The sequence below is a fragment of the Microcebus murinus genome, chromosome 9 (genome assembly GCF_040939455.1).
Source record: "Microcebus murinus isolate Inina chromosome 9, M.murinus_Inina_mat1.0, whole genome shotgun sequence".
NCBI classification, from domain to species: domain Eukaryota; kingdom Metazoa; phylum Chordata; class Mammalia; order Primates; family Cheirogaleidae; genus Microcebus; species Microcebus murinus.
In genome coordinates, this window is record NC_134112.1 from 9,707,775 (window position 1) to 9,718,194 (window position 10,420).

Genomic DNA, 10,420 nt, shown 5'->3' on the forward strand with positions numbered 1-10,420 from the left:
TTATCTTATGCTTGTCTCTGTTTTCTAATTTTCCTACAATGGTGCTTGTGGTGTGTGGTAGGTTTTATGTAATATATGTGTTGTGAGTTTGTATGTGTGCATTGATGGGTGCGTATACATGTGTGGGTGTGTTGTATAGTTCTTGTGTGATGTGTGCATGTGGGGTGTATGTGACATGCTATGAGTTGGTGGTATGTGTGTATGGTGCATGGGTTTACGTGACTGAGTGGGTGTTCATGTGTGTTGTGTGTGAATCTGTGCAGTGTGTGTGTTGTCAGTGTGTCTGTGAATGTGGTGTGGGGCATGAGTGTGCTCAGACAGACCCTCCCCAGTTGGACAAATTAAGCACAGTCATTTCCTGAAGCAGGACCTTCCCTCTCCCTCCATGTGCCCCAACCCTTAGCTCCATGACCTCCTCCCACCTCTGCCCTTCTGCCACTAGGTGACATGGGCCAAGGGTCCGAGCTGGCATGAAGGGCCAGTTTGGGGCCCTGAGCACAGCTGTTTGCTTCGTTGACCCTTGGTGAGCTCAAAGTTAAATGTGACAATAAAAACACCCATTAGGAGTCTGTGGGGTATGTGGGTTATGAGCCTGAATGAGACAATAAAAACAATGTCAGGCCGGGCAAGGTGGCTCACACCTGTAACCCTAGCACTCTGGGAGACAACAGCAGGGGGATCATTTGAGGGGCATCCTCTGAAGAACACATTTCCCATCTCCTGGGAGAGGACACAGCACTCAAGAGGCTGATGCTGACGGAGGGAGGGAGACAGGAACCCCTTCCCACGTGACACTGTGGAGCAAGGAGCTGTGTGGCCAAGGCCTCAGGGCCCCAGGACATCTCCACACCCAGGGACAGCTGTCTTGGGGGGAGGCCTGAAGAAGCACCTGCCCATAAAGCTCAGTGCCACATGTTCCCTGCTAATTTGGAAAACTTGGTGTCTCACACTCCACTGCTTTGGTTGCATGTCATGAATCTCTGAGGAAAAGATGACCCTCTGGATTATAAAAACAGAGATAAGAAGAAAGACCAGTGTGGTTCACAGATAACAGCCCCCAGACGTCCATACCTCACCTCCAGAACCTGGGAAAGTGTTGCCTCATGTGCCAAAAAGGATTTTGTGAATGAGATAGTTAATTTCATATGTCAGCTTGGCCAGACCACAGTACCCAGATATGTGGTCAGACATCACCGGGTGTTTCTGTGAGGGTGTTTAGGATAATAAGGTTAACATTCAAATCAGCAGAGTTTAAGTAAAGCAATTTGCCCTCCATAGTGTGGGTGGGTGGGCTTTGACCAATCAGTTGAAGGCGTAAATAGAACAAAAAGACTGACCTTCCCCAAGGAAGAAGGAATTCTCTCCCACGTGGTCACTGGACTTAAAACTACAACATGGGCTCTTCCTGGGGTCTCCAGCCTGCCAGCCCACCCTGCGGATTTTGGATTTGCCTCCATAATTGCATGAGCCAATTACTTAAAATAAATCTCTTTCTGTATATACACACATCCTATTGGTTCTGCTCCTCTGAAGAACCCTGACTAATACATACAGAAATGTGATTAAGGGCACAGACCTAGAGGCAGAGAGTTGATCGTGAATTATCTGGGTGGGACCAGCAGTTTAATCAGCAGTCCTTCAAATCAGAAAACCTTTCCTGGCTGTGTCAGAGAGAAAAGAAGGAGGAGAAGCGATTAGAGAGAATCTGACCCACCATGGCTGGCTTTGAAACAGCACACGGGCTGAGAGCCGAGGAGTGGGGATGGCCTCTAGAGCTGGGAACAGCCCCCACCGACAGCCAGCAAAGAAGCAGGGGCCTGGGCCTGCAGCCACAGATCGCTGAACTCTGCCCACCCAAAGAGCAAGGACACAGACTCAGCCCTGGAGCCTCCAGGAAGGAACACAGCCTACCGACACCTTGACTTCAGTCTGGGAGATCCACGCTCTACTTCCGACCTGCAGAACCAGGAGATAATAAATTCAGGTCACTTACGCTGCTCAGTTTGTGGTAGAATGTTACAGCTGCCTGGAAAACTATACAGCCTAATTCAATCCCAAACTAATACAATGAACACAGCTTGGGTGTTAGCTGGGGCTCCCCTAAAGCAGACCCCGACACCAGGAATGAACTGCAAATCCACACGAGCTTCGGGGAGGCCTGGAGAAGTGGCCCATGCTTCAGGTGGGGGCCGGGTGGGCCTCTGGAGGAGTGAGGTTTACGCTGCAGAGCCACAGGGTGCTGTCTGTGGTGTGTGGGGGGGGGGTGCAGTGGTGGGGGAGTCCAGAGAGAATTGCACACAGAAGGGCTAGAGCCAGAAAGGGTTTGATAGAGAAAAGGAAGTGGCTGGAATGCAGTGAGTCAGAGAGAACAGTTTGGATGTGGGGACAGCATGGGAAGGTAAATTTGGTTTTCGTGAAGCAGGAATGCTCTGCAGGGACTGGCTGGGCAGGAGCCTTAAGCAGGTCCCTCTGGTCTGGCTGCTGGGGTGAAGGCACAGTGGGCAGATGCTCACAGGACTCCATCAAGAACTGGACATAGCAGTGAACCACTGGCACCAGATCCCACTTTACGTCCTTCCAAGCCAAAAGACCCAGCTATGGCACAGAAGGTGTGGGAGAGGACACCCAGTCATGGGCACCTTGGTTGTATATCACACGGCTCCCAGAAGCTGCCCTCCTGCTGGACCACAAGACTGTGCTGCTTGCAAGCCTGCTTGGAGGTAACACTCTGTTAGGGTGGGATCCCGTCCCCCAGACACACCGTACATTTCCACAGTGCCGCGTAGACTCCTTGGGTCTGGGTACCAAAGAGGAAACAGAAGCAGTGGGCCCTTCGCTGTCACTCCCAGCAGCTGATGTGGGCAAGTTGTGTTGTCCATGCCCATGACTCTGTGCTCGGCACCAGGGGGAGGAGTGACCACTGTGACCTTGATCATAATAATGGTGAGTCCACGGCTAGGAAACAGCTCACCCTAGCTCTCAAGATGGCTACAGTCCTAGCCAAGGTCCTTGCAAAGGTAGAGGGAATATAGTAACACAGAATACATGGCCCAGGGGAGGGGTGTGAACTGGTAACAGAAAAACTGCAGATAGTATTCCTCAGCTGTTTGAGGATGGCAAGCCTGTCTTATCCAGCTTCAAGCCCCTGACACCTGGCATGCAGCCTCACATGTACTAGAGACTAGATTTTTGCAGAATGAATGAATCCCTGAGTCCTTTATTTCTTCCTTTGTCTTTCTCAATAGGGTGCACCTCTAATGAATGAAAGGAAATTCTGCCACCATGAATGGGCTTCCAGACTAAGAACTCAAGGACAGTAACCTAACTGGATAGCCAATCAGTGCTGACTACTTACCCAAAGCCAGCCTTGATATCCTAAATGGAACGGGGACTTGGTGAATACAGCAGGTGGCATGTCAGGGAGGAGGTGAGCATTTGGCATGAGAAGCACTGAGGAGAAAAGCAAGAGATGTCAGCCATGAAACTGGAGATGGTCCTTCCAGTTCTCCTGCTGGGATTGTGGTTCAGGGATCATTTTTTCATTAAAAATTAAATATGACACAAACATTTAGTGCATAGGCATTTAATTACTGTTCATCTTTATCTGTCCCAATATTACTGGAGGAAAAAGTAAATTAAGGGCTCATTTTTCCAGAGCCAAACGGCTGCTGTGGGAACGCTCTTCCTTTTGGATATCAGAGCAGAACTGTCCTGCACCCTCATGGTAGTGAGGGAACTAAACTGGTGTTGGAAAACAGTGAATGCCAGGTGGTGTTTAAGGGTTTAACAAAGTTAGGAATAAGCATAACAGCCTTTGTGGTTAAACAGACCTGGATTCAAAGTCAGGCTCAGACACTCACTAGCCATGTCACTAGCCAGCCACTGTATCTGTTTCCCCCTCTGCAAAGCAGGGGCTACAGGAACTTGCAATATTTCATGATGATTAGAAACAATACTCGTTTCTATAGCATAGCACAGTATTGGTACTTAAGATGTGCTAAATACAGGATAACTACTATTGTCTTTATTAACAAGTAACATTGTTTAAAATTCCCTGCAAATGAGATAATGCCTTAAAGTTAAAGGGAGACACCCTTTAACTCAGAAAGTGACCATATAATCAGTGAATTAAGCAATGACCATACAAAGTTGGCTATAGTGTGTTTTTCTCCTAAGAACTAAGTGATATACTGGCCAGGCACAGTGGCTCACACCTGTGATCCCAGCACTTTGGGAGGCTGTGGTGAGAGGATAACTTGAGGCCAAGAGTTCCAGACCAGTCTGGGCAACATAGCAAGACCCCATCTCTACCAAAAAAGGTAAAATTAGGTGTGGTGGCACACACCTGCAGTCCTAGCTGCTCCAGAAATGGAGGCAGGAGGATCACTTGAGCCCAGGAGTTCAAGGCAGCAGTGAGCTACAAACCCATCACTGCACTCCAGCCTGGATAACAAAGCAGAGTGAGAACTTGTCTCTACAAAAAATAAAAAATAAGTGATATACTAGCTGTAAACTTCTAGAAGATAATAACTGTCCTCCTCAGGCTACCTAGTAAATGCTCAAAAACATGGAAATGGAACAAATGAAGGACAAGTACTAGGGCATGGTAGGATCTATACACAGAGGGTAGAAGAAAAGACATTTTAGAAATGCCAGGTAACAGTGCTGAGACTAGCAAGGATGTCACCAGGACTGACTGGTGCTTCGTTTCTGAGAAGACCAGTCTTCCACAATGCTCCCTCTTACCCACAGACCATGGTCTCAAGGTGGCCATCATCACAGGCAGGGACAGCCCCTCCTGCCGCCGTCCAGGCTCCCTCCAGGCTCCCTCCAGGAGCACACCAGCCACATCCCCAGTCGTCCCACGCACCTGGAACCACAGTATGAAACGCGGGTGTGAACATACACGTCCCCCGCCCCTCTATCTCGCCCAGTCTCAGGAGCTCCCGCCTGGGGTGACTTCCGGCCCGAAGGGACACTGCTTTGGGAACCGAGCTGGCAGAGTGGACAGACAACAGGACGGTGGATGAGGGGTCAGTTCCGACTGCGCGGCCCCCTGACATCCCACAGCTTGCCAGCGTCCCTCCGCCCTGGCCTCGGGTACCGCCGGGACTGCGGACACGCGCCCCGCCGGCTGGTCACGAGGGTATGCGGGGCCCCCGCGCCCACTCCTGCGGGCGCCAGGGCCCCCGGAAGAACCACGCCGAAGACCCCCTGGGGCCACGCCCCCAGCCTGCAGTGGGCGGGGCGGCGTGTCCCGGCGAGCACCAAGGGGCCCGCCCCCTGGCTCCGTTTCCGGCGAACTTCCGGAAGAGCGTGACGGTGCGGGCGGAGAGAGGCTGGGGGCTTCACGGTCCCTGGAGCCGAGGGCCGCGGCTGGGGCCGGGGCCTGGGGCGCTGGAGGGCAGTGGGGCCAGGGGCAGCGGGTACGGGCCTGAAACAGGGGGGCCGGGGTGGGGCCGGGAGTGGCCCCGAGGACGGGAAAGCTGGGGCGGGGTGGGAGGCAGGGGGCTCCGGGCTCTGACTACGCCGTAGCCCGAGGCTGGAGGGCCAGGGCAGGGAGGTCGGGGTGGGGCGGGGGAGGGGGCCTGGAAGGCCGTTTGGCCGGCTACGGGGGCTCCCCGCGGACCCTGCTGCCTGCCTGAGAGGTGGGCGGAGGCAGGTCCCTGAACAGCACACAGGCCCTGCAGCGCCATCCTCATTTCTTATGTTTGCCTTATCTGCAACTTACACAAGTAATGCCTGTCACGTGGGGAAAGAAATAGAAAATGAAGCAAAGGGAAATAAACATCATATATTGCATGTATATTTTAGGGGAAAAAAGGATAATAATACCTTCCAACCTGCTTTTTACGTTTTTTAGTTAGATTCATGTGAAACTATGTAACATGAAAGATGATGAAATTTTTTTACTTAGTTATCATTTTACCACTTGGTTATTTTAAAACCCTTACAAATACCTGGTGGTTGCAACAAAGAGGACAGAAATATATAAAGTGAACCGTGTGCAACATAATAATGCATAAAGTGAAAATTCTTCCCTGTTCCCCTTTTCTGTCCTACTTTCAGAGATTAATTAAGTTGATGGCTGAATAGTGTTCCTCTGTGTGGACATTCCAATGGATTTTATCAACCTCCTAGTGTTAGGTTTTCCATATAATAAATAACAATGTGATTATCATGATGAAATCTTTGCACAGTCCTTGTGTATTAGTATATGTTCCCAGAATAGAATGGCTGCAAGGCACAAAGGCAGCCACACACAGTCTGGTTGGCTCCAGGAAGCTCTTTCCTGGAAGCTGTGGTTCAATGAGGGTGTGAGTTTCCACACTCCTGCTACCTGCGAGCACATCTGAGACCCAGAGAGGGGATAGTGGCCAATCCAGTGTTGAGTCCAGATTGTTGGCTGCTGAGTGTTCACAGTCCATACCACAGCCTTTCCCAAACCTGTCTTGGATCATGTGTTCTTAAGACCCAAGTAGCACCCATATTGGCTTGAGTCATCTGTGTGGCGATCAGGACTGGGAGAATGGTCATACTTGGGGTGAAATGGAGGACAGGTGAGACAAGGAGACCAGAGGGCATGTTCACACCTGGGGTTCCAGGGTGGGATGTCTGAAAATGTGGGTGTGTGTTCTCAGAGCAGGAGTGGGGAAGCCTGGAAGGTGACAGAATGGAGCTGTCCACGCCTGTGATGGTGGCCACTCTGAGACCCTGGTCTCTGGGTAAGACAGGTGGTTGGAACTTTGGGGAAGACTCAGGTCTTCCTGAGTTTTCCTGGATGGTTTGTTCTGTCATTTGTTTTCAAATCACCACATTACCTCTTTCAGGGTCTTTCTCTGTGTCATTTACCTTCAAAAAGCAACTACTTGGTACTGACCAAATGACTGCGTCCTCTGCCACACCAGGCTCTCTGCCCTCCCTTCAGACCCACAGGAATGCATTTCAGCCACAGCACCATAGCGGGAACATGGCAACCCTCCTTGAGCCACCTGGAAGGTGTCCCAACACGTCTGCATATCCACACACAGGAGTGGCCTGGCCCTATTTGACCACTTGGCCAAGTCCCTCAGCCTCCCTCGCTTTGTCACTGCCCCTGCACGCACTCCAGAGGGGTCACCACCCAGAGTAGACTGTCCAGCAGAACTGTGGGCTGGGCTACTCTGTATGCCATTTAAATCCTATAGCCAACTTTTAAAAAGTAAAACAACATACAAAAAAAGTGAAATCTTATTTTTAACAAGATACCTTATTAAACTCATTATATCTAAAGTATTATTTCAACATGTAATCAATATGAAAAATTATTAGTGAGATAGCTTACATTTTTTGAACTAAGTCTTAAAATTTTGGTGTGTATTTTACACTTAAAACTCACCTCAATTCAGATGGAAATCCTTGATTTGTCTTTAGATGATACAAAATTTACAATTGAAAAAGTAGACTCATATACCCAATTATAGACACATGTAAAAGTTTTCTAAACATTTATTAAACCTGAATTAATAGCTTGTTAAAATTTAAATTAATTACAATGAAATACAGTCAGTTTCTTAGTTCCACTGGCATCATTCAAGTGCTCAAGAGCCACATGGGCTAGTGGTAACCATATTGACCTGGCAGCTTGACAGAGATCCAAACAGTGAAATGGAATCAGTCCCACCTGGGCCACCACCCAGCCACCTGAATTCCTTACCAGTTGTGAAGCCAGAGCCACTGCTAACAATGAGAGGAAAGCTGAGCAAAGTCAACTTAAAAAGAATGAAGGGTCCCCAGGACAACAAACATTGACCATAACCTAATGAGGGTTATCTCAAGAAAGGAAGAGGAAGGATATTTTTCAAAAAGGAAAGTGATCAGCCGTAGAGCTGGGGGCAGTAGGGGGGAGGGAGACACCCTGGACCATTGGCAGCATCTGCCCAGGTCTCCCAAGGGAAAGGGCTCATAGCTCACAGTCCCCGACCCACAGATGCCTGAGTTAGTACGTGCTGCCCAAGGCCACTAAACCTTGACTTAGGACTTCCTACCCACCAAGCACTGTTGTGATGGTCATTTAGCTTCCAGGGGGCTCAGAATAAGGAGAAAACTGTGCTGACGGTTCTGATGGAGAGATTCCATTCTGTGCTAGTTACTCTCTTGGGATGTTGACTTGATCCTTACAGGTTCATCACACACCTGTCCCTTAAGCTTGGCTGGTGTGAGTCTTTCCTTGAGAATGGAGTTACTGTGTATTTCTGGGGCCCGTGAGGTTAAGTTCTAAACCTGGACACTGTGGCAATACTAAAGTGCCACTGAAGTATCCCTACCTCAACATGCCTCAGAAGACCTTCTAGTAGCACCCAAGCCCACTGGCCTTCTTGGTGTTTGCTCAAAATTTTTACAAAGACTTCTAATAACCGATAGGCATGACATTCATGCAGCATGTCACAGCCCACAGGAAGTTGTCCTAGTATCTCCTTTGAGCCACCCCTTAAAACATAACCAAGGCAGGGCCAAAATGACAGTCCTCACTCTTTCTGAAGTCAAGCAGACCTTGTTTCAGATCCTAACTCCTAGGTCATTTGCTAAACCTCTTGGTCTGTTTCCTTGTCTGCAGAATGCCGGTGACCCAACTCGCAGGGCTGCTAGAACGATGAAATGAAGAAATGCTCCTTGCTCACTGAGTACTGGGCTAAGCTGGCAGGAGCAACAGCTGCCCCGTGACCCACCTGCAGCAGGACAGTCACGGCACACTCGACGTTGGCCCAGCCTGGTAAGGTCTCAGCCTGCAGCTTCCCACGCTTCTGATGAGCGTGGTTTGCACACACAGGCAAGCAGAGGGCGGAATGCCCCCTAGGTCTGAGGAAGCTGAAAGGCCAAAGCAAAAGGCTAACGAATCCAGTTTCTCAGAAAGAAACATTTAATAGGGACTTAAAAGAAGCTGTGTCTCAGGTGGCAGCAAGATGAGACAAGATGAGATGGTGGATCCCTGGATCCCCCAAACCCCCAGGCCCAGAGAAGGATGATCGAAGTCATCCCAGAGGGAAAAGCAAGAATACCATGTGAATCCGCCTGAGGGCAAGATACACAGTAGGCAAAAATGCTTGAGGCATTCTGGAACCGGGTTAATCAGAAGCGCATGTGGCAGGCTAGCATCCACAGACTCAGACGAGGCAGAGCAGAGATGCTGTAGGAGGGGAGGTAGACGTCTGGAAAACAGAGGGGCTCATTTGGGTGTTTCAGTGCATGAATCTGGAGCATGCAAGGAGGAACGGTGTGACTGAGTGGGGGTGGGGATTGATGGGATCCATCGCCGGGAACAGAGACGTCCCCCTGGGTGGTGGGAGATGCAGTTGTGCACAATACTCAGCCACACAGAACAGAGGAAACCACAGATACACAAGCTTCATGCACGAAAAATTGTCAGAGGTTTGAAACTTAAACCCCAACAGTGTTTGCAGGAAGGAAACTCTGTAAATAACTCGAGCTGTTGAGTGAAGAGTTATGCTCAGCCAACCCTCTTCAAAGCGATCAATTTCCCTTTTACTAGGGTGGCTTTACAGCAGATCTTCTAGAAGTTTGTTACCACATGGCAGGCAGGGCAGAACATTTCCAGCCCTGATGAGCTATGCCGCGCTGAGCACCACGCAGGTGCAGCCTCGTGGTGCTGGGTGGGGGTGGCCAATGGTGGGTGTTGGGGTTGGAGGCCCTCAGAGAACCCAGGTGGGCTGGGGCAGGAGGGCAGCGGAGCAGGGGCTAGTAGAGTGGGCTGAGGCAGGAAGAGGCCCCCAGGGCCCCTCTGACACCTGTTAAACATTTTAGCAAAGGGTTAGCAAAAGCTGGCCCTGAGAGTACCCTGTCGTCATTGAGGCTGCTTCCCCGGGTGGGATCATCCGCAATCTGCAGATCGGGTACATCAGCCATTAGAGGGCCACTGGGCCCAGAACATCAGCCGCCTGTGACCCGGGGTCTGCTTCCTCTCATCCCTGGCATTCTGGGCTGACCACACCTCAAGTCACTTTTCCATCCTGGTTCCCATCATGGGGTGGGGGCGGGGCACATAGGCCCCATTTAATCTGGTGTTTACTCATGGTGAGGGGGGGTGTCCCCATCAGGTGCAGCGTCTCTGGAAGATCAGTTGGTAGCACTAAACCTCTAAGGGTGCCTTCTCAGAGCATGCCACCAGCCCTGCTGCCAGCCGCATACCTTGGGGACCACCAGGGTATGGAAGTCAGGTCAGGCCTTGAGAGGTGCCTCTCACTCCTGGACCAGGTGCCCAAGTCCAGCACCCTGTGCCAGACTCTTCCTGGGGCTCCCAGGATGCAGACTCTGGACGAGGCTGTGCTGGGGCTGGAGGGCACCTGCCGGGAAGGGCTGTCTGGGCACAGCTCCAGCAATGCTTCTCTCAGAGCCTGGAATTTCTTTTTCCCCATTTTAATTG

At 50.6% G+C, this 10,420-nt stretch overlaps 1 long non-coding RNA gene across 1 annotated transcript; it reads right to left on the bottom strand.

The window, feature by feature from the left end:
- Nucleotides 1–509: 509 nt before the first annotated feature.
- LOC105870664 (uncharacterized) lies at nt 510–5,099 on the bottom strand. The gene is made up of 3 exons (XR_012920942.1): nt 4,871–5,099; nt 3,356–3,450; nt 510–1,956 (listed from the first exon to the last, which is right to left on the bottom strand). It is a non-coding gene; the product is annotated as an uncharacterized LOC105870664 (long non-coding RNA).
- Nucleotides 5,100–10,420: the final 5,321 nt, after the last annotated feature.